At 42.7% G+C, this 23,125-nt stretch overlaps 1 protein-coding gene across 3 annotated transcripts in view; it reads left to right on the top strand.

Annotated features, from left to right (window-relative positions):
* The first annotated feature begins 15,695 nt into the window (after positions 1–15,695).
* PXYLP1 (2-phosphoxylose phosphatase 1) overlaps positions 15,696–23,125 on the top strand; it is a 51,586-nt gene continuing 44,156 nt past the window's right edge. Inside the window, exon 1 of one of the 3 annotated variants that reach the window (XM_085069675.1) lies at positions 15,696–15,866. The gene's annotated coding sequence lies outside the window, so the exon portion shown is untranslated. Of the gene's footprint in view, positions 15,867–21,760; positions 21,973–22,439; positions 22,549–23,125 lie in introns of those variants that run through there. The other 2 variants (XM_085069674.1, XM_085069673.1) reach the window with 2 other exon arrangements.

Below are 23,125 nucleotides of genomic sequence, written 5' to 3'. Positions count from 1 at the left end.
GTAAGAAAGGAAATTCAGACTTATTACTAAAATCCATGTATTGTTTTTACATTGATTACAGAAAAGGAATGAAGAAACTATTCAATGAGGACTCAAGCCTTAAGATCATGATAAATATTTTGGGTAGCACTGGGGAAAAAAAATCCAGGATAGATGATAAATATTGAGTTAGCAATTATCACTGATTTCTCACTGCTTCTGTTGGATCCATAAGTATTTATTGGCCTATCCTCATCTGGGGAGAACTCTCTAAGGTGAAAATATTTTTTTGGTCTAAGTTTTGGGCACAATAATATCTCTTTTTCTTATTTTTGTAATCCTCTTGTTTTCAGGACAGTTTACATACTTTCAAAATTAACATCTTGAACATATTTCTTATCTCTTTTTAAGCAGTTCTATGAGAACATTTTGCCCTCTAGTGGTGCAGAGAAGCGAGTCTGAGCTCAGACCTTGCAAAACCTGTCAAAAATATTAAAAGCCACTTGTGGTATTTAAACACTGAAAATTCAGCTGCATAGATCATCACTACTTGTGAGCTGCACTTCAAGGGCCAGTGAACCAAGAGAGCTGATGAGTTTTGAAAATGTTCTAAATATAATTGATTGTTTTATGTAATCAATAATGAATATTAATATATATAATAATGAAAATTGTTCTAAAGTGCCCAAAGTGCTTCAGAATCCACTGTATTTTGTTGTAAAGCAAAGGGAAAGGCTAATAACAAATACCCTTTACTCTATCCTAGAAAGAAAACATGCATAATACATCAGTGTTAGAAACAGGATTTAGGCTGGAAAAAGAGAAGTTTAATCAAATTGTAGCCAAAAGATTTATAAAAGCTTCCTTTGAAAAGCCTCACTCTGAAAGATAAATATGTTAATTTAGAATAAATTTAATTCAGTTACTCAAGCTCAGAATTCAGCTAATTTACACTAGAATGCATCTTACTTTATGTGGTATTTTTTAATATCTCTTCACAATCAGAGAGGCATTAGAGAAACACCAGGACTATTGACATGGTTGTTTGCCACTGATGATGCTCTTGGCCTCCACAGCATCCTTTGGCTTATTCCAAAATATTTTCAGGCTTGAACAAGTCCGAAGAGTTGCTCGGGCAACCCTTGCAGGAGGTGATTTGCTCTAGGCTGTGAGGACACTTTGTGATGTGCCAGGGACAGCAGTAACCACAGGGAGGCAGGGCAGGCAAGCTTTAGTCAGAGGGGAAACGCCACAAAATGCCAAGTGTTTCTGCACTTGTCGCATCCAAAAACAACAAACAGGAGCCCCTGTTCCTACTGATGGCTCATTTTCCTGGTGTGTTTGAAAAAGACACAGAAAAAGGTTATAAACAAGTGAGCAGAGGTCTACTAAAGCAGTGTGATGCTTGATTTTTAATTTTTTTTTTTTTTAAGCAGAGTTGAACAGTAGCTGGTGTGCAAAGGAAATGAGACAGATGAAGCAATGGTGATGTGCACTGTGGTTTTTAGGAGACCACAAAACCAGTCCCATTCAGTTTTTCCATGCCATGACCTTCAAAAAGCATTTAAAATTTACATGCAAGGAGAGGCAATCACAAAGGCTGCTGGGGGCTGGGAATTGTTTTCCCCTGTGCACATTTTTCTTTCTTTTTTAAGCTCTCTGCTCAGTAGGGTTGAAGCAAACAGCAAGGATCCCCTTCACACATCATACAAATAACTACTTTTATAAGGTACAGTTTACTATAGCTTCCTCCTAGCTAAATTAACTATAGCTCTGGTGTTTCCAGTTTTAAATTGAACACAAGCCAAGATCTGCAACACATTCCCCTCACGACAGTAATTTAGATGCCATTAAAACACAGCCTCTTCCAGAGCAGCTTCCCTCAGTCTATTGTGAAATGACAACCCCATCGAACATTTTTGAGGAGAGTTCTGTGCCATAATGCAACCAGAGTTTTCACTTGCAAACAAAGAAGAATCAGGCAGAATTCAGAGTAGCCTTCAGCTACTTCAGTTTTCCCTGTAATTTGCCTGGTCTGAGAATATGAAAGTGTTTGGCAGAGGGATGCTGCTTTTGGGAATCAGTGCTGGGGGTTGTGACAGGTCCTTCTGCCTATGGTAATGACATTGAAATTAATTGTTCACTTTTTTTTCCCAGGCTTGAAATACAAAAGGCTTGAGTTGTGGCACTGAGATTTTTATCTCACTACTCAGTTAATGTTTCATGTCTAACTTAATTTTATTCAAACTGAGTGATGGGAGGGAAATAAACTGTTAATATAAAAGAATCCCATGAAACATCAGGCAATGGGCTGGTTTGTGCAGGCTGGGTTGCACAACTAGAAATTCAGTTTTGATTTGCCAGAGGATTAAAGGAACTGCTCGGTTAAGTTTTGCTTATGTATTCCATAGTATTCAGTGTTTTTCTATAAGCACAGTGACATCTTGTCTCAGGCACAGTGTTACCTGGGGATTGCTGTTATGCAGTGTCACTGTCCTCCAAGTCTGGGGGTGTGTTAAACTGCAGTGTTGAGGAGAGTCTCCTCAACATCTCAGCAGTTAGAGTACAATTCTTTAAAGTTAAAGTGTTTGCATTCACTGCCTCAGGTCTTTCTGATCTGGTAAGAAGAATCATGGCAGAGGTTTAAGTTGAATGAATGAGGTGCTAGGACTGGTTTTAAATCAGAGAACTTTCACTTTTTCTACATCCTTTTTCTGCACCTGGCAACTGACCTTCATTCACAAACTTCAGCCGTCTTGGAAATAGCATGAATCCTCTTCACCACATAAAAAACCAATTCCCCAAACAACAAAGACCAAATGGACCAAGAACAGTTTAAAATATTGCCTAAAACCTACTGTCTTTGAAGATGAATATTTACTCCTGTGAAAAAAATTCACCTGTCAGAAGCTGAAACAACTTCTTACAAACAGTGAGTGGTAGATTTTTCAATATATCTTTACAATAAATAATTATTTTAAGCCTCTCCATGATGCATCATTTAGTTCTAGAAATACTTCTTCATATCTTCCTTTGCTTACAGCACTGAACCTAAAATAGACCTATTTTATGAATAAGATTTATTTTACAATGAAATGACAGTGTATTAAGAGGGCCACAGAAATTATTGCCTTCCTCACTTTTCCTTGTCTGATGACTTCAAATTCCATTAGTTGTCCATAGATTTGCCAACTCCTGAAAAAAAAGAAAGAAGGTGTTTTTTACCTCAAGAGAGGAAAAATAGTAACGAACATGGACATAATTCTGCTTCTCACTTCTTTCTCTGATTTATTGTAGCAGGGAAGTAGGAGTGTGTGTGACCCATCCACCCCTGCACGTTACTAGAAATGTGTCACATTCACAGGGCCCCTGCTCTGTCAAGGAAAGAAAGGCACAGTAAACAAGGAAAGTACTTCACAGGCTTTTTTTTTCTGCTTCACTTTCCACCCCTCTACTCTCAGAACAGCTCTGCCTTAGAAGAACAATTTGCTCACATTCTGAGTTCCTGTTTTCTGCTCTGTTGGCTCTCTGAGGGGCTGCGACACAACACAACTGTCATTTCTGCTCGTTTCCTGCTTATAGTACTGAGACCTTTCAGGTTCAATATTCACATTTGCCTAAAGTCATTACTGCATCTGCTAAGTAGTGAATAATGAGGTTGCCAATAGAGTAGCACTTTACTCATTTCATGAGGAAAATCTCCACTGACACTTAGCTGGGAGTCTATTTTGAATTTTTCTGGCTATTGATCTACATTCTGAAGTGCACCCCAGACCTTCTGTCTCTTGACCTGACCATAATTTTTAGTCCTTCATTTACAATGAATTAAAAGATCATTTCCAGTAAACCCAAGTATCCCCCTGGAATGTTGCCTAATTTGCTGGAAAGTAGTGTAACTGCTGTTTGCAGAAAGACATTTGGACTTACAGCCTTAAACAAAAGGCTCAGGGCCAAACACTGTCTTCATTTGTGCCATGGTAATTCTAATGTAATTATTCTGCTTGTAGTGAAGCTCCTCTCTTTTCATTCTTTTCCTGTTTGGAATTTGCAGAATATTTTTCAGGACCAGTAACAATTTCCTATGAAAGCACCTCCAGGAAATGCTCAGAGTGACAAATCTTACATGATTTCCATAGACTGGTCAGTGGAAAAACAGAGAAATCAAGCAAGTTATTACTTGGCCTCTGGTAAGTGCTGTCAGAGGATCTGTGCTGTGCAGCATTTCTCAGAAACTAGAGAAATATTATCTGGCACCTCTCTAACTCTGTTTTTAACAAAGAGGCTCTTTCTTCATCCTCATTAGATTTTTAATTCCAAGCAAGAAACTCTGCTCGGAGAAAGGGAGGAAAAAGGAGAGTTGCAGGGATACGGTTGGGATATCAGAAAGCACTGCACCTCAGCTGAGCAGTGATGACTTAGCAGAGATCCTTAGCTGGATTTTCAAGGTGAATGACTTTGAGCGTGAAGGGAAGCAAGGTGCCAGTGCAGAGGGCACTGAGGAGCCAATGCACACATTAGAATTCAAAGCACTCCTGTGTGTCTTCTGTCCCCCTGAGAGTAGGCCACAGATGGCTTGTAAAATGTACCTCAGCCTTTGGAATATGAATTTAGAGCTGCCAGCTGATGCCCTGCTTCCTGCTGTTGGTTGCAGAGTCTGGTTGGTTGAGATCAGACAATATTACAACGTCAAATTGCCTGATATACCTCCACCACATGCTTGCTCTTTAAAAAACACCCTCAAAAGCTCTGATATAAAAGTATCATCCCATATTCCCTGGGCTAAATCATTGCAGTTAGCAAGCCTGGGTAACAGAGACCAACTTGAAGGGTTTTGTTTTCCCTGTCAGAAACACTATTTTAATGATATCTCCTGTGGCCAAGCAGCACCTTGAATAGTGACTTTAAACAAACATGTTAATTGAGGGTTTTAAACTAATGTTTGTAGGTCTATTTTGGCTCACTCCCTGGCATTTAAATGTAGGGTTTGCTCTGATAATGTTTCTAAGTTTTGTTCTAAATCCACGAGAGCTGGAAAAGTTCAGAAATGCATCAGCTAGCTCTGGAAATCTGGAGGCCCCTGGAACCAGGAGATCAGCAGCTTAAATTCACATCACTGCCTATGGATGAAATATTCCATCATCTTTTAGAAAAATACAGCTTGTAAAATTGGACACAGAAATTTAATTTCCTTCAGAACAGGAAGAAGAAACCAGGTTGGAAGAGAAAGAAATGGGGTGGTGAGACTATAACAAAGAAAGCCAAGCTCTTTACACATGACATGGCAGTGGGCTAAGGGAAAGGGCTTGGCTTAGGGAAGGAGCTGTGCTGATGGGGAAAGAAGCACCCAGAGAGGGGGGAAGAGATGCCATTGTGCCATCCATCACAGGAACCAACCAAGCCAAGCCAAACCAAACTCAGTCTGTCTCCTGTAGTCTAGAGGCAGAGGTAAAGCTGCCTAAAATCCTGCTCTGTTGTAATTTACCCCAGCCTGGAACAGGAGCAAAGCTAGGTAGTTGCTGTCCCTGCATGTATAAAGGCAAGGTGGGCTGCCAGGTGAGCAGATTTAGGAGATGAAATTAATTGAAATTAAATTGAACAACACTGACAAAAAGTGGCAGAAAAATTCTTGTTCTCTTCTGTAGGTGACAAATGTGCCACACAAAGCCCTGTATTTCCTCTGTGTGCCTCACACCAGCCCTGAGCAGCCCCAGCCTGCAGCAGAGGCCTGGCTGTGCCTCCCAGATCCTATTGCCAGTCTGGAAACCTCTGAGTGCCTCACACAGAGTCCTGCCTGCTGTCTGCTTGCTTGATAGGGAGGGCAGTTGTAACCTATCCAAAACCAATTATATTCTCTAGGTTTGGTTCAAGTTTTAAGAGGATTTTTTTAAAATTTGGAAAAACCATTCAGTTGGACAAGGGAGGAGGTAATGCCAAAACATCAACTGCACTTCAGCATTTAGTTATCAAAGTGACTGAGAGGCATCTAAAAATTCCAAACTAGCGAACTAATCTTGTTTGTGCTTTTTGTATTAGGAATTTCTGATAATTTCTACATCTGCTGTTTTAAAGGCAGCACTGTAAGTGGATCTGTGTACCAATGCCTGCCTCTTGAGTCCTGGTTGTCTAAAGCCTCTGGTCTGTGCAATCCCAGCCCTTGCACTTGCTTGCTTTGTTGTTTTCTCCTCCCCACAGTCCCCATCTCACCCCTGCCCCAAAATACCTACAGAATGCCAGGTGAAGTGAAGAGTACTAAAGAGATAGGAGTTATTTCTAGACACACTGTTACAATCTCATGGTGTGGAATCCAAGAGGATTCAGGCATAATGCTACAGCCTACAGTTGCCACAGACAGCAAAGTTTAAACCAAATGAGAGGGTCTAAATGGACTGAGCCAGAGAAACATATTTTATCATTTGTTATTTTTCTAGGAAAAATAAAATCAAGCCAGTTTTGGGATGTAAAACTAAGTAGCTGCCTCTGGCAATTAGGAGAATTAGGGGAATGGTGGAGAGTCTGAAAGAAAGCCAGTTGGATGGTCACATTCTTTACTGCTTTCATTATGCTGCTCTTGTGGAGATTGGAGCACAGTTGTGCTTAGCACTTGTTTACCAGCTCAGATCCAGCTGGGAAAATGCAGTCAGTGCTTCCATGAACGAGAGGTAAAGTTTCTGATTTTGATACATATTCTCTTTGCTAAGTGCTGAAGGTCTAAAATTCCACCTTTCTAAGGTATTTTCTGCTTTACAGATGAATTGCACTGAGGATTTCTGACATCCTTTTGAAGGCTTCCTGCAGGAAAGATGAAATTTCAAACCTATATATTACCTGAACCTTGATCTCATCCTGTCTGCTATTGAAATATATGACCCAAAAGTGCTTCCCTATGAATTAGGCACTCATCATGCATTTTAACCTCCTTGGAGAAAATTATGCAGGTCTCTGAGTTGCCTGCATGAGTTATCTTTTATTCATTAGAATCCTAAATGTTATTGACATGCATTCTTAATTATTCCCTACTGGAAACAGTAGTGTTCCTGAACAAGTATTTTGCATTTGTTATGTCCTGCTGCTAGCATAGTTAATAATGTATATAATAATAAAATAAGAAACTATCAGAGCAGAATAAGAGAACTTATTAATATGTTTCAATGTAAGAAAATTGTTACTTCTGACTTTCACAGCCTAATAACAACATTTTCTGAATATTTCAAGCATGCAGAATCTTTGTGATAGGTCTAGCATGGAAATAACCCTGCCAAAAGAAAAGCTGGCAAGACATCACCTGCTATCCCTCCAAAAGCATTAACTGGAGTAGTGCCCTCCTTAGTGGAACTCAGGATGCCAAAAGCTTTCAAAGGCAGTCCTTGGACACATGTCTGGAATTACTGGCTGTTTATTCAAACAGAAAATCCCAACCCTAAAAATTATATTTGTGCTTCAGTGTTTTCCCATCTCCTCTTTTTCCATCTCTTCCTCTGTGCACACATATGCATACTTTCCTTTTCCCTTTTGCTGTATGAGGAACCCAAAGGTTTCTAAAAAATTAAAAGTTTGTTCTGGAAAAGAGTATACTATTCACAGTTGCTCTCTGGTAGGAAATCTAGAAGCATCACAAAAGTCAGTAAAAATTACAGCCTTTTGTGTTGTACACCAGACAGAGTGAAAGTGATTTGCCAGCATGTCCACATCTTTTTCCTTAGTTATTTCCAGCTGGCTGCAATTCCTTAAATACATGGCTTTGCATGCTGTGCAATTAAATATCATCCAGTTCCTATGCTGTCATCCCAAAGATTTTTCATTTCATTCTGGAGGATATTTCAATCCTCTCTGATGCTAATAACATGTCCCACCTTTGACACTGACAAATATCACCTTCTGCATCTTTTTAATGATAATGGTAAAATTAAATATTAAAGAGATGTAGTCCCAATTTCAGACCTTGAAGAGACCATCTAGGAACCAATTTTCAGCCTTCTCATTCTGGCACAAATTATCAGATCCCTTGCTGCTTTACACTTATTGCACTAAATGTTTTCCTCAGACTGAAAAACTTAAAGTGCTATTTAATCACAGCAGGTCTAAACTACCTGGAATTTCTTATCAAGGAAAATACTAGAATGATCTCAAGGGTGTGCTACTGGTAATCTGATCCAGGATATTATCTCATTGTCCATTCATCACTTCATCTTCAGTATTTCTTACCTTGAAAACATATCCTAAAATCTTAAAAGCCGTTGAAGATAGGCCAAGAGGCTCATAGTTGATTAGATTGTTTATCTTGCTGTTATTTTCCAGCCATGTGCAGCTTAACTGTCAACAGCTCCCTGCAGCTTTTCTCTCTCTATTTAGAAATCATAGTGTCATAGAATAATTTGGGTTTGATGTGACCTCCAGAGGTCACCAAGGCCAACTCTGTGCTCACAGCAAGCCTAATGAGATCAGGTTGTGGTGGCATCTGTCCAGATGAGCCTGAAACACCTGCAAAGAGGGAGGGACATTCCACAGCTGCCTGGGCAGCCTGCACCAGCATTTGAGCACTTTCATGCTAAGAACATTTTCTTTATGTCCAATTGCTTTCCTGTATTCCTGTTTGTGCCTGCTGCCTTTTATGCTGTTGCTGCACACTCCCAAAAAGAATCTGAGTCTGTCTTCCCTGTATCCCCTGATCAGCGAAGCACAGACTGTAGTAAGGACATCCTGCAAGTGTTTCCTCTTCCAGGCTCAACCGGCCAACTTCTCTCTGCCTCTCCTCTTCCTCCCCCAAACCATCTTGGTGGCCACTCACCAAACTCACTCCAGAATGTCAATGCCTGTGCTGTACTGGAGAGACCAATCCCAGAGAGGTCTCACAAGTGCCTAACAGAGGGAATGATCGCTTCTCTCAGCCTGGTGGCCACAAGAATACAGCCCAGGTTGAAGCCTCCTAAGTTCTTTTTATCCAGGGATTCACTGCTGATTGATGTGAACTTGTCCACCTGGACCTTCAGATCTTTTTCTGCAGAGCTGCTTCCCAGAGAGTTGGCTCCAGCCTGTCTGGGTTGTAAGGGGTCATTCCATCCCAGATGCAGGAATTTTTATTTGCTTTTGTTGTTTAACTCCCCAGGTTCCTGTCAGCCCATTTCCCCAGGCTGTTCAGGTCCCTCTGATGGGCTGCCCCGCCATGCAGCATTTGACAGCTCCTCCCAATGCTGTGTTATCTGCAAACCTGGCAAAAGCGCACTTTGTTCCATCACCCAAATCATTAATGAAGACATTAGCCAGTGCTGATCCCAGCACTGATCCCTGGGGGACACCAGGAGTGGCTGACTGCTGGGTAGACTTTGCATCAATAGTTATTATTGATGATTTCTCTCTCAATGTACCAGAAACCAGCAGATCTGAGGGAGATTTGTGTGTCTTATTCGCACTTGTAGTGAGATCACCAGTGACAGACAAAGTACTGGTTACTAGTTTCCCAGGGGTTTGGTTAAAAAGTTCTGGGAACACCATTCAGGTTATGCAATTCATGTTGGGAATAGAAAATATTGTCTAAAACTGAAGTCTTTAGACTGAAGGAGTCTTTCCAGTAATGATTTCTCATATTCCACACAATAACTTGGGGTTTTTTCAAGCAAAATGTGTAAAATTAAAAATATTTTCACACAATTCAGCTGGAGAATTGAATTGAAAATGTCATCAAAATAAAAAGCAGCACTGGACTGAAAACAAAATATTTTTGTAACTGGTAATACTAAATGATCCTCTTTACCACTGTCTTGTGAGGAAAAATGAAAGGATAAAATGCAAGAGGCAAAACTGAAAGAAGAGTATATTGTGTCCACTGTAGACACTTAGGTAACATTTGAGATTTATTGTTACAGCCAGAATAACTGGCTGGTGTTGAATTAATCCCTTGTCAGAGTAACAAGAATCATCAGCCTAAAAAAAAATTTTTACAGCACATTTTAATATCAGTTTTGTCAGCTATGGGACTTGTGTTCTGTCACTGGTTTTGACAAAGAAGAGAAAGCAATTATAGAGCTGAAACATGTTTGCCATCAGTTGTACTTGAAAAGCCTTCAAGTTAAAAGTGTGTATGACACCAGATTGGGTAATGTGTTAAAAGATGTTTAAAATGTACAGGAATAAAGGCTGAATTAAACTCTTTTCTTCTAACACTCTTCAGGAAGCAGTCAAACTAATCCTTACTTGATGTTAAGTAATATTTCTGCTCTGCATCCATTCAAAAATTACCTGAAGGTAAAATTCTGCAAGACGACATAGACAGGACGAGTTTGGCAACCCTGTGAAATTCTGGGTTAACATAAGGATGTCTCAGCTGTAACCTGTATCAGAAGAGCGAAATATACAAAGAGAAAATGAAATAATTAGAGGCAAGGCTGAGATAGTAAGGGGAGTCTTTTTTTACACTGCTTTTAGAGAGAAAATTTGTAGAACAGCTGTTTCAGAGGCACTGCCTGGGATGTTATGAGATAAAACAGTAACCTTGTGGGCAGAGCTGTCTGACCTGATCATGTTCAGATTTTTAGAGCAGTCAGACAATGAATGTCTCTTCCTCTCCAGGCAAGAAATTCCTCAATATACCACTCCTGTGTGAAATTTCATCTGTGTTTTACCAGGGAGCTCTCTAATGAATGCCTTTGTGCCTACGTTCTGTTGACTTTGAGGGCGAGAACTGGACATAATCACATGTGACAAACAGGCTGTAACTCCAACAGGAGAGTTTATCCTGTAATAACAATGTTTTGCTGAGTAAAGGCAGAGGCATTGTAAGACTCTGTATTTGGTGAATTGAAGAGTGATCTTTCTTCAATTTCTCCTGATTTTTTTTTGGGGGAGGGGGGCAGGATGTGTGTGTATTTGCCAGTTTACACCAAACTGTGCAACTTTAAATCCAGTTTGCCAGACTGCTGTTCTAATCTTTATGCACCGCTGCCATCTGACACAGAGCAAAGTCTTTGGGGGACGAGATTAAACACACCGTGAGTCTCCATTTCTGATGAAAGCTCCATGGGAACTCCGCTGGGATCCCTGCTCCTTTGCTGCAGTCAAAGCTGTATGAGCCCATGTGCCATCCCTTTGTGCCTTGGGGACACAGCAGTATCATGGATACAATGAGAGTGCTCTGCTTTCACGCTTTAGGGCATTCATTGCAAAGAATAGCAATGCTTTCCTCCTGTCCTCAAAGCCACTTGTTTACCCACCTCCTTTGTTCAGAACTGAAATATTTAGCTTCAAAACTGGAGAGGAAAACTGTTATTTTCTTCTATTTAGCAGCAGTAGGAAAGTCACGCAAAATCACTGTCTCTTTTAATAAGCTTATTTGTTTAAGCATGCAGGGTGTTAAATTAGCTTTCTCTTCTCCATGTGGTTTAATACCCCACCCATCTATTGGCTGAGGACAAAGCAGACATAACTCAATATTGCCTGCTGTGACAAGTGCTGAGATGAATTGGATCTTAAAGGACTGAATGATGAGATCCAGTATCACAAGGACCTAAAGCCTAGTGAACCCTATACTGACTGGACCATGAACTGCACATTTGTCTTAAGAGTATGTACATAATTATGTACATCTGGGAGGGAAAACAATATACTCTAGACTGCTAGTGCTAGACTTTTGGGAAATGATGTCTTTTACCAATTCTCCTGTCTATTTACCAATTTCAGTGAGGAAGATGTTAATACGCTGAAAGCTGCGACATTTAATTAAAATGTATTCAGTGTTAAAGTTTGGAGGTGCCCTGGTTTCAGCTGGGATAGGTTAAACCACATCAGAAGGCTTATGAAAAATCTGCAGTTAAATAGTTTCACCTCTGCAGGGGGTCTCTAATCTGCCAGAATAGAAAAATCCAAAAGAAAACATACTTACAGTGCACTGTAAATAGGGGCCTCTAAACATTAGACAGTAGCCCTAGATAAACACAGATTTTTGTATAGTCTGCTAAGAAACAAGCATTTGCTCCTGGTGTGCAAGATATCAAATAAAAAACCCACAAACAGTGCAATCTCATTTTACTCAGAGATGGTTTAATACATAAACCCAACTGAGACTTATACAGTGGTTTTACTTTAAATACAGGCAGCCAGAAAAAGAGATATTAAAGTTTTGTAGCACACTCTGTGCAGGTGTGGTTTTAGTTGTCCTTTTTCCCAGCTGCACATGATCCCTCTAAAGGGCCATAAGCTCTTAAAAGGATTTCCTGGAGTTACCTGGTACAGTTGGTGTGCCAAGTTTTGATTGTTTCTTTGAGACACCTCACCTCATCTCCATAATTCCCACCTGTCTTGGTTTTAATTCTCACAGGAAGGTGGAGTAAATCTGACACCAGTATAGCTGAAAGCAGAATATAAGAGGCAGTATGCTTTGTATCTGAGCCCATTTAAAGGATTTAAAAAAAAAGTCTTTAAACTTGTACCTAATTTTAGCATAATTCAGTAGAACTCAGATATGTTTTAAATGTAAGAATGCTTTCTTCATTCAGAACTTGCACTTGACTGTGGGCAAGAGGCTTGTATTGCTATCTGGCTTTTTAAATGAGCTAATTCTCCTCCTCTTAGTCATGCTGATGTAAACCTGAAATAACCCACTGAGGTCACTGGGGAATGGCAGAGCTCTTTTTGTGTGTCTGAAATCAGCCTGCAAAATAAGCACAACCAATGTAGACTACTTGAAAAACTCTCAGAATCTACTAAGACTGTCACTGGATGCATACAGGGAAAAACTGCCCTTAAATGTTGTTTCAACTTCAAATTCAATTTTAGAACTTCAGTTTTTGAGGGGAAAAATAGACAAATTCCAGTGGCTAAGATTTTCAACCTTCTGAAAAGAAATATCAAACTACTGGGAGTGGGGAAGGGGAATGAAATTCTCAAAATAGAAAACTCTCTTCACTCGGAGGCTGTCAGGAAAACAAGCCCCCGATTTCCTGCAGCTGCAAAAGCAGCCAGAGCTCACTTTAATCACAGTCAGTGAGAGAGAGGCAAGTTGCTCTATTTTCTCCACACTTGGGCTACAGCTCACAACATACACAGAGGTTTGGTGCTGGGATACACATCCCATCCCCAGTTCTCCCACAGCACAGACATGGGGAGGAGGTCCCAAATGGGGAGCTGTCTGTAGACCTTTGTCTAAGTGTCACACTGAGGGTATTCATGCCCTGCCTGTCTGTCTGGTTGGTAAGGCCCCTGGCATGTACTACTTACCATGCTACACATAAGGAAGTATTTTGGTGGATCCCTTAGGTCTTGATCCCTAGACAGGACCTGTGATCCCCCGGGTGGTTCCCTAATTCATTTTTGAGGGGACCTGCCGCTTTTTCTGGGTAGCAGCAGTAAAATTCTCCCTGTCTGTCCTATAGCTGAAAATGAAGCTCTTCAGAGTGCTGCAGCTGGGTCACTTCATTTGGGACTGTGGGATTAATCCTTCCTGACAGCTCCATGCATATGGATATGTTTGTTTTCAGACATGTACTTGAGCTAATGAGCATTTAGGCCGTTGCTTGGCTAATTCTTTTCATTATGGGCAATCTGATGCTCATCCACGGGACTTATGTTATTTAGCTATTCTCTGCAGTGACTATGATCAAATGGTCTCTTTTTATCATCACACACTGCACAACATTATTTGTCTCTCTCACATTCCTGACTCAATACCCTCCCATCTTTGCTTGATCTTGTCCTGCCCTTGAAACATGCTAGTTAGCTGTATGCAAAAACTAACAAGACAAAGACATCACAGTTTTTCTGAAAAGGAGAAAAAAAGTGATTCCTCAGAATGACAATGACAAATGATTTATACTGGCAGGCACTCTTCATTAAAGCTGAATGCTGATAGTCTGCATTCAGCCAGATAGAGGTGACCTCTAAGACCATCATTTGGCTTGATATTTGTTCATTTAACCTAAAAAAAATTACACTGTCTTTAATATACTAAAAATATAAAAATTACATTTCCCCTCATGACATATGCAATAAAGGGTAATCTCCAAGTAGCCCTTTTAGCATCTATAACTTTACAAAGCACTCCAAAAGCTACATTTTTTTTTTCCAGCAATCATCAGACCCACTGAAGTAAACTTTGCTGCCATCACATTGCCCATGCTGGAGCTTCAGCTGTGGGAAAGTGTCATTCTCCTGATCCAGCATCACATCCCAGCTCAGCATCCCACATCAGCATCCTGGCCCTTGCCTCTCTTGTTTGTGTTTGCCATGCTTCCCACGTATCTGAACTGGTAGTGGAAATCTTGCAAAAGCTGATTGTTGAGAGCCAGGGATGCTTTTTGTAGAATGTTAAAAGAACTGATTAATACAGCACACAATTCACTGAGGAAGGTGTCTCTGTGAATGGTGGTAAAGAAGAAATGTTGCTTATATGGAGAGGAAATAATTGCTGTGGCCCTGAGGGCACTAAGGGGCCCTAATGATGCCGACCAGCCTTACCAGGTGTCCCCAACCCAAAGACATGAGAAGATTTAGGAATTAACTGCCTAAAGGGTCTGCAGGTATCAAGTAGAATGGGGGATTTTTTGTCTTCCCAGAATGTACTTGGCAAAGATCTGTAAGAGCCAGAGAAGCTGAAAGAAATCAGGCGGTGCTACAATTGTGTTTTTTTAGATATTCTGGGAATACTGTCTGTTGCCTGCTTATAACTGGTGCTCACGGTGGGATCCTCCAGGCTGAATCAAGTATTAAAATATGGCTTTTTCACTTCCTTGTCTGAAAGCAAGTTCTCCTAAGGCTGGAGCTACTCTTAAGGTTGCTGGATTTGTTCCTTTGACAAAACTTAAAGTAGCAAGGAGGAAATTAAATCTTGAAATCCTCACCGAATGTGGGTGTAAAACAGAGAAGTCTGGCTTTGCTACACTGTTTTCCCTCTGACACACAGAGAAAATACTCCACAGCTCATTCACTCTCTACATTCTACACACTTTCTTATTTGTTCCTACACACTGGGGTAGTGCCTTCTGTATGTCAGTGCAGAAGAATTGAACCCTAAAAGTGAAGTGTATTCTGACATGACTATTAAATGCAGTTAGAAATAAATAATATTGAACAGTATGGCTTTAAAACTGCTTAGTATGTTACTATTCCTGCCTCGGAGCAATTACATGTGTTCCTGCTGGAGGTTCATCTGATCCAGCAGGATGTGCATGTTCATGTGTAGAAGTCTTCTGCTGACTCACAATATGTCAGTCAGTGCTAATTATGAGCAGGAAGAATTAAAATTTTGGGACGGTGGATCTTGCAGTGCTATTTATCTCTACTTAAACTAGGACATGGCTCCAGACTATATGTGTCTTGCATTCTCAGCCAATAGATTTGTGCACAGAAATAGGATGCTAAGATACTCATATACTTAAATTATGCAGTGTTATTTATATTTCAAGTAGCAATAACTTAATATTCTTATTTGAATGTTGTTTCTTCTACACCCACCCATGTTATCTGTGTTGATGTATGCATTTTTTCTGATGGAACATCAGGTCTGGATGCCAAAAGGAGCTGTACCTTCTGGCCCTGATGCAAAGCAGTGTTAGTGCCCACAGCCTAAAGAGGCTGACATTCCTGTTCCATATGACCTCTTTGCCCCTCTGGTGACAAAGAATACAGTGTGAATTATATCTCTATGTCAACACCAACTTTTGCATGTGTGTGTCCACAAAATATTCCAATGCCTTTCCCAACTTCACATTTTTGACAGCAGTGTGGGACATACAAGTGTTCTCAATATTGATTTTAATGGAAGGACAATGACTCAGGAGGAAAGAGCCACCAATTTTCATGTCTGGCTCGGGTCCCTCATAAGCTGGTTTGAAGTATATCAGAGAATGGGGTAAAAAGGAAGCTGGAAGTGATGTTATCAGTGCTGAAGGCTATTTATCCAGGTAGGTTTCTCTAATTATACTTTTTAAGTTAGCAGTTTCATTGAGAACTAAATACAACAGGAAAATAATACAATGGACTTAAATTTTTGCTAACTTTATGGACAACCTTTTTTTACAGTTTTTTACAGCCAGAAGGGTCAGAAATCTTCCCCAGCAAGATACCTGGGAATTCCTCAGAAGCCAGGAAGCATTCAGACACTCTAAAGCCAGTTTTGCTGGCATCTCACCATCTGCTCCCAACTCGCCCGGCAACAGAAGGGCTAAGAGCTGTCACTCTGAATAACTTTACTGCCTACGTCTTTGGCAAGTTGAGTCTGAATTTAACTAAAATCACAGCTTGCAGCAAGAATATTTATGAACTAGGAAACCCTCCTGTAAGCATATAAGGGCAATCTCTTATATCTATATATATATGTGCATTTTATATATGTACATGTATATATTTTCACACCCTCTCCCCTTCCTCCTATCTCCATGCTAGCAGCCAGCAATGCGGCCACCCTGGTTGCCTAGGAAGCTGATTGCTGCTCCTAAAGGATCTGTTTAAAATTCTGATCTGGATTCTAGTCAGGTTTGTGAGACCCTGGGAATGGAGCTCTTGAAGTGGTGGGTACTTTCCATTTTCCCCTTACTTCAGCTCCTCTGGACTGAGAGAAGGCAGCTGTGCTGCTTTGCGAGACAGAGCAGCTGGACTCGGTTACCCCTAGAACCAATTAAGTGCTGGAAGAATGGCTTGCCTTATTCCAGGGAGACAGAAGGAGCTGTTTGGGATCATAAATGACACTGGAGAGTAGCTGTGGATGTATGCAGTTATTTTAAGGGTTGTTTTTGAGGCTTTTTCTATGCACCTGCCGCCTTTTTGGGCATTTGTACTTTCATGTGCATTGTTTGAAATGCAAATAAAAGCAATGATACATATTCAGACAACCTGAGACCTGTGTTTCAGAGGATTGTGCTGAGCCTTTTGTGGAGTTTCTTTTCAGAAGCTCATTCTAGTGGAAAATTGCTAAATGGAGCTTTAAAGAGGTGAAATAATAAGCTGGCCAAATAGTGCACCTATCAGGGAGGCAAAGGTGGGTGCTCTCTCCAAGTCAGTCTCCATCCCATCGTTCTACTATTTGGAGAGGCAAAGCAGGGTTTCTAAGAGGAAAGTTCCTTAACATTTAATTTTGGCCTAAGGCTGTTCCAGAAGTTGTCTGTCACACCTCATTATATGTGCTGTTCAATCCTAGATAGACATTTAGAATAACACCTGGATAAAAATCTATGAAATAATTACTGATTATCAAATGCAACAGAAATTCATTAAAAGAGATCTTAGATGGTAGCAAAAGCTAGAGTTTGAGTCACTTGTTTATGCTCTTAAATGAGTGTAGGATCTCATTTAAAACTGCTTTGAAGTGTGAGTTATGAACAGGAGCCCTTTGATCAGAACTGAAGTATGATGTGTCATAAGGCATTATGCCAAAATAAAGAAGCCACTTAAGCTTTCTCTCCAGAGACACTGAGTGCAGTGAGAGCTATGGTTCCCCTACTGTGTCTTATGCTAGCAAGTCCATGCTGGAGAAATTTGGCTATGAAAATTACTGCTGAACCTTTGCAAAGTGGGAAATGGCATTTGGTTTTCTGCTGGGGAGAAACCAGCAATACATTATTATGAGTGTTTTCTTAGTCTATGTATAAAGCCAATTTCTACTGCATACATTCCCCCCCGATGTGATCCTACACACACTTCCTCTTTCAAAACCTTCAACCCCAAATTAAGTTTGTGGTTTCTGCTGCTTGCAGCAATTTCTCCATAAAGAAGCAACAACAAGCTCCTTTCTTCAAAATATGTCACTCTGCGCATTTAGAGAAATCACAACTGCAATGTGATGGGCAGCATTGCCATGTGGTGATTCCTGTCCCATGAGTGCTAAACTACCTTTGTAGGTAGCTAACTGAATTGCTGTTGGGTGACTTCAGTGGTGTTTGTCATTCTGCCATGCACTGGTAAGACTCTTGTGGCTCCTGCTGGGATAAAACCCGGACCTGTTGGGATCAGAGGCCTGTGTTTTAATCCAAAGGTTGGTATCCATCCAGGTTCATGGCAGTGGGACTTGGAATGTAAAAGGAGGAGAAAGTAATGGGCCAAAGTAACTGTGTAAGTTATAGTTGTTCAGAGGTCCTAATTTATTTTGTAATTCCTGCAAATAAGTCAGTGTATTTCCAAATGAGGGAGTATTATATCCTCGAGGACACAGAGTCATGAGCAAACAGCACTCTTCTGTTCACTCTGAAAAATAAATGGGGTTTTCTATGGTGCTATCCAGAAGAAAGGGCAATATTGGCATGTACAGCCAGATAAGACATATTCATCTCTTTCTTTCTTCACCCATAAACAATGTAGAATTTGTAATTATTATTTGGGATTTAATCAACCCATGGAAGAGTAGAGGAAAATAATGAGATATGTGGTAATATTCCTAGTATGTACTTTAATTACTGATTGCTTGATTACTGCTGAAACTGATGAGGCTGAGTGTGATGATATTATCAGGAAGTTAAGCCTGATAGCAGGAGATGAAAACATAGCATTTAACATGATCATGATACTCTGCAAAATAGCATCTTTGAGGGTTGGATTGAATGACTCCCTGCAGAGATAATTTAAATGCTCTAAAGCCATATATGTAGAAATACTGATGAATAAGGTAATAGACAGCCTCTGAGGAAAACAAAAGCTGCTTTAAATGCAACAGAAGAGTTACAGAAATCTCTACCAGTGGCTGTGGCACCATATCCAGACCAATGGTTACAACATTATTAAGAGATTCCAAAAGATCCAGTGAGACTTAGAGTCTGGTAATTTAACGGGTAATAATATTTTCATCCCAGAAAGTCATGGGAATATAATTCTGAAATATACATAAGTTATCTAGGCACTCAAAGCTATCAGAGCAGGGGTAACTTTGTTAGGCAGTGGACAGATACACCACATGACACCTGGAATGGCATAGAACATGGACAAAACAGCTGAAAGAGGTGACATCAGACTTGAGGTAAGTGGTGGCAAAAAGAGGCATAAATAACTGTTTTCAAAGGGGTTTCCTTCCAGAACTGTCAGTTTCTGTAATATACTTAAAAGCAGTAGGACTGAAACACAAAGCATCTCAGCCAGTAATTAGCAAAATGAAAGTAGTACTTGCTAAGAAAGTCACCTTTTACTAGATGGAGAGTGAGGACTCTGAAGCATCCAGGTGTGTAGCTGAGAAATCCAGCCCAAGCCAAACAGTGGAACTGAAAGAATGCTTCAGGCCACTGAAACTCCTTGGTTCCTAAAAGAAGAAAAACCCCCCACCCACAGACTTAGAAGGTCTGAAACTGTTAGTGAAGAAATAAACCTAGAAGTGAAACAACCACATACAAATACTACTTCATACTCACACAGTTCAAGGGTATAAAAACTTAGAAGTGCCCCAAACCCTTATATATGCACAAAACTGACTGCAAACTTATCTATCAAGCAGTAGCTGGGGTCTGGCTGGTATTTCAGGTAAAGTCTTTGGGCTTACTCCATGATTCCCATTTCTTTCAGAAGAATTAGTTGTTGGATTACACAGAAAATTGAATTATTTTATGCTGTGAAATCTGACTGTGTACTCTGTGTGTTAGAATTTGTCTGCAGGACAGCTCTGAACTAACCTCGTACTTCTCCCAATTCAAAAGCTGGCAAACAGAAGGATGTGTAGCTGGTACGACTCAGTGACTAGAAATGAAGGAGAGGGAAAAAACCCCTACTGTTTCTTTTTTCCCCTGTTTTTTACAGTACTACTACCTGTTAGCATATACATAATTCCCAAAACAACAACAACAACAATATTATGGCCATGAGCTTGAAAATTGAAGTAAACCATTAGTTTAGAACTGTCCTCGCAGGGTGGGGCTGCATTTCACCATGACCTATCATCTCTAACTCAGGTTGTCAGCTTTCCTCTTGGGATTGAGGTCATCCAGAGGAGCACTGCCATGCTCTGACCATATGTAACAGTGGATTGTCTTGGTCGTGGTTGGTTGATGGTAGTGAATGAGTTTACACTTTTAACATCCAGACATGCTCACAGTTACTGTCTGGGTAATGCAACAAAACTTTTGTTAGTTTGTAGCTAATTCACTCTACTGAAAGGACAGAAGAGCAAATCTTGATGCTATGAAATGTTACTTGCACTGTCATTTGATGCATAGTGGTGTGTACAGCAGAAAGTTGATCCAATTGATCAGAACATCAAGTGAGGTGATCTGGTGGGGCTCTGAGTAACTCAGAGTCTGCCCCAAGGCCAGGAGCTGCAGTTGCTCTGCCCTGTGAGTATTCAGCTTGTCTCCTCTAATTTCATCTTTGAAATCTAAGTATATGTGGTTTCTGCAGAGAATTTTTCAGGATATTAACAACTTTTGAGTACACAGTAATTTGTTTTATAAGTATCACAATGACTGTCTCTAAGAAAGTTGATTTCTTTTGTGTGTATAAGCAAGCATATTTTATTCTCTAAAGCAAAAACATCCTGTAAAGAAAATTAAATCTGCTTATTCTGTGGAGAACAGATTGACAGTTTCTGAATAATAAATCCTTTTTGAACGGCACTTTGTTCTGGAGGGAGGTGGGAATGTGACTGCCCTGGCAAGCATTTGCCATCACGGCAAATCACTGTTTCCATATGGGGACAATTTTTTTCTGTAAAGTGTATCTTCTGCTTTTTGAGCAGGGGAAGGGCAGATTTCTTTGTGCTATTGTTGGGCATTTTGCAATCCCAACATGCCCTAAAGTGATCTGGTGAAGTGCAGTCAGAACTCTCACTGTCCACATCTAGGAGCCCGTAGTTTGTCTTCTACTCTTCTGCAAGCCATTCTTTCTCAGATGGTTGGCACTGGTTTTATACAAAATAAGAAAATCGTTATGATCAATTAGCTCTAATCTGATGTGATGCTGGTAGCAGGGAAGAACAGCTGCGCCTGCGTTTGATGTGCAGCAGTCGCTTGCAGGCTGCTGAGCAGCTCTGGGGATGGCTTTTGGAGAGCAGCAGTGGGTAAAGGCTCCATTCTTCTGATCTGCAGCTGGACAACCCCTTCCCACACTGCTCTGCACCCTGTTGGTTAAAACTAGATTAATTCCTACTTCTTATCCCAAACACAAAGTTGGAGAACCTCAGCACATTTCCAGGTGAAATCATAGCAGTCATGCAAAAGTACAAGCTTAGCCAGAAAAACATGCCCAATCTTTTTGCTAGGTGTGTTGACTCTGTGGATGTGCAACATCAAAGAAAGATAATTTGGCTTCACGCTGCTGTTTGCAGGGCAGTGACCACTGGTCACCATGACCCAAGCATAGAGGCCACAGAGATAAGTGTGACTGCTGGTCTGGCAGAGCAGTGTGACAGCACAGTTGGAAGCTGGCAGAAAAGTCCAAGGCTGCAAGTGGAACCACGGGAGTATGAGAACCACAGACATTCTTCGAGATGCATCCTAACTGCAACAAAACCCCTGACAGCCACTTGCCATAGGCACTGGTGCCAAATGTTTAGTGTCAGTGCATTGCTTCTGATCACCCAGCATTCACACAGACTCTGCATCGACATGCCAGAGTAGGTGTGTAAAGGCAATTAGGGCATTTCCCAAATCTGCAGAATTGAATTTAGAGTCTTGTGTAGGGATATGTGGAAAATTGGTGTATTTGCAAGATGATCAGCTTGTAGGATTGAACAAGCACTCCCACTGGTGGAGCAGAATTGGCTCCTGTCAGAGGACAGGCTGGTTAGTTTGGAACTGCTTTGTTGGGAGCAAATCCCGGTGAGTACAGTGCAAGTTATGGAATGAATTCACTTTTATCAGCTGCACAAGAGGGTGTGTTTGTTTTATCATTGTCTTGACATCTGTGGCATTTCTTCCGAAGGGCCGTGCCAGCTCCCAGCCGTTCTCCCGGTGAGTCATGTACGATAAGAACGTGCCAGCGGAGTCAGTGGCAGTACCCACCTCGCCGAGCTGCGGGAGGTGGTCGTGCCGCATCTCCGGGGAGCTGACGGCCATCCACTCCGACGCTGCGAGCTGAAAACAGCGGGAAGTTGAAAAGCAGGTCTGGGGCGTGGGGAACTCTGGCCGGGTGCGCTCTGTTCGCCCCGGAGCCTCTCGCTGCTCTCCGCAGCTGTGGCAGTGAAGGAAGGCGGCTCCAGAGGGCTGACACTTCCCGGCTGCTTAGCGGGCGGGCTGCGTATGCCGAGGGTGGCAGCGGGTGCCCCGTCCCACGCCCGGCTGTGGGATCCGCCTGTCCCCTCCTGTCCCGTCCCGTCCCGTCCCGTCCCGTCCCGTCCCGTCCCTTCTCGTGCCCGTGCCACGCCCGGCAGTGGGACCCGCCCGTCCCCTCCTGTCCCGCCCCGTCCCGTCCCGTACCCTCTTGCCCTCGGCTGTCCCGTCCCGTGCGGAGCGGAGGCGGCCGGCAGGGGGCGCGGGCGGGCGGCGTGGCCGCGGGGGGCGGCGCTCGGGCGGGCCGGGCGCTCGGCGGGCGCGGAGCCGCGGCCGTGGCGGCTCCACAGCGGCTCCACAGCGGCTCCACAGCGGCTCCAGCTCCGGCCACGGCCCCGGCAGGAGGAGGCGGCGGCGGCTGCGGCTCCGGCTCCGGCCTCGGGACAAGGCGCCGAGCGCGGCGGGGCAGGTAAGGGGCAGCTGTGGGCGGGGCTGCGCCCCCCCAGGCAGGTGGGACGGCGCCCTGGGAGCGCTGGGGCCGGTGTCCCCGGCGGTGCTCGCGGTGCTCCGCTCCCGTGGGAGGACTCGGCCGTGCAGGCGGGCGGTCGCTGCCGACGCCCTGGGACAGCGGGGGTGCGGCCCGTGCCCGGCTCCAGAGGGGCGGCGGGAGCGCGGAGCCTCGGCCAGACCGGCGCGGCGGGGCCTCGGGCGGGCAGCCCTGCAGCCGGACGGGAGCGCGGGTGCGCTCGGGGCGTGCGAGGCTCGGGGCGTGCGAGCCGTGTGCCACTCTGTGTGTGCGCCTGGGCGTGTGCGAGACTCGGTGTGTGTGCTCCGTGTGTGCGAGCGGGGCAGTGAGCCGGGCTGTGAGCAGGGCTCTGAGCCGGGCTGTGAGCCGGGGCTGTAAGCGGGGCAGTGAGCCGGACAGTGAGCGGGGCTGTGATCCGGGCTGTGAGCGGGGCTGTGATCCGGGCTGTGAGCGGGGCTGTGATCCGGGCTGTGAGCCGGGCTGTGAACCGGGCAGTGATCCGGGCTGTGAGCCGGGCTGT

This window comes from Lichenostomus cassidix, chromosome 9 (assembly GCF_008360975.1).
Source record: "Lichenostomus cassidix isolate B80296 chromosome 9, HeHo_3.0, whole genome shotgun sequence".
NCBI lineage: Eukaryota > Metazoa > Chordata > Aves > Passeriformes > Meliphagidae > Lichenostomus > Lichenostomus cassidix.
Note: the sequence above shows the minus strand (reverse complement) of the source record. Positions and strands in the feature narration are given on the sequence as shown.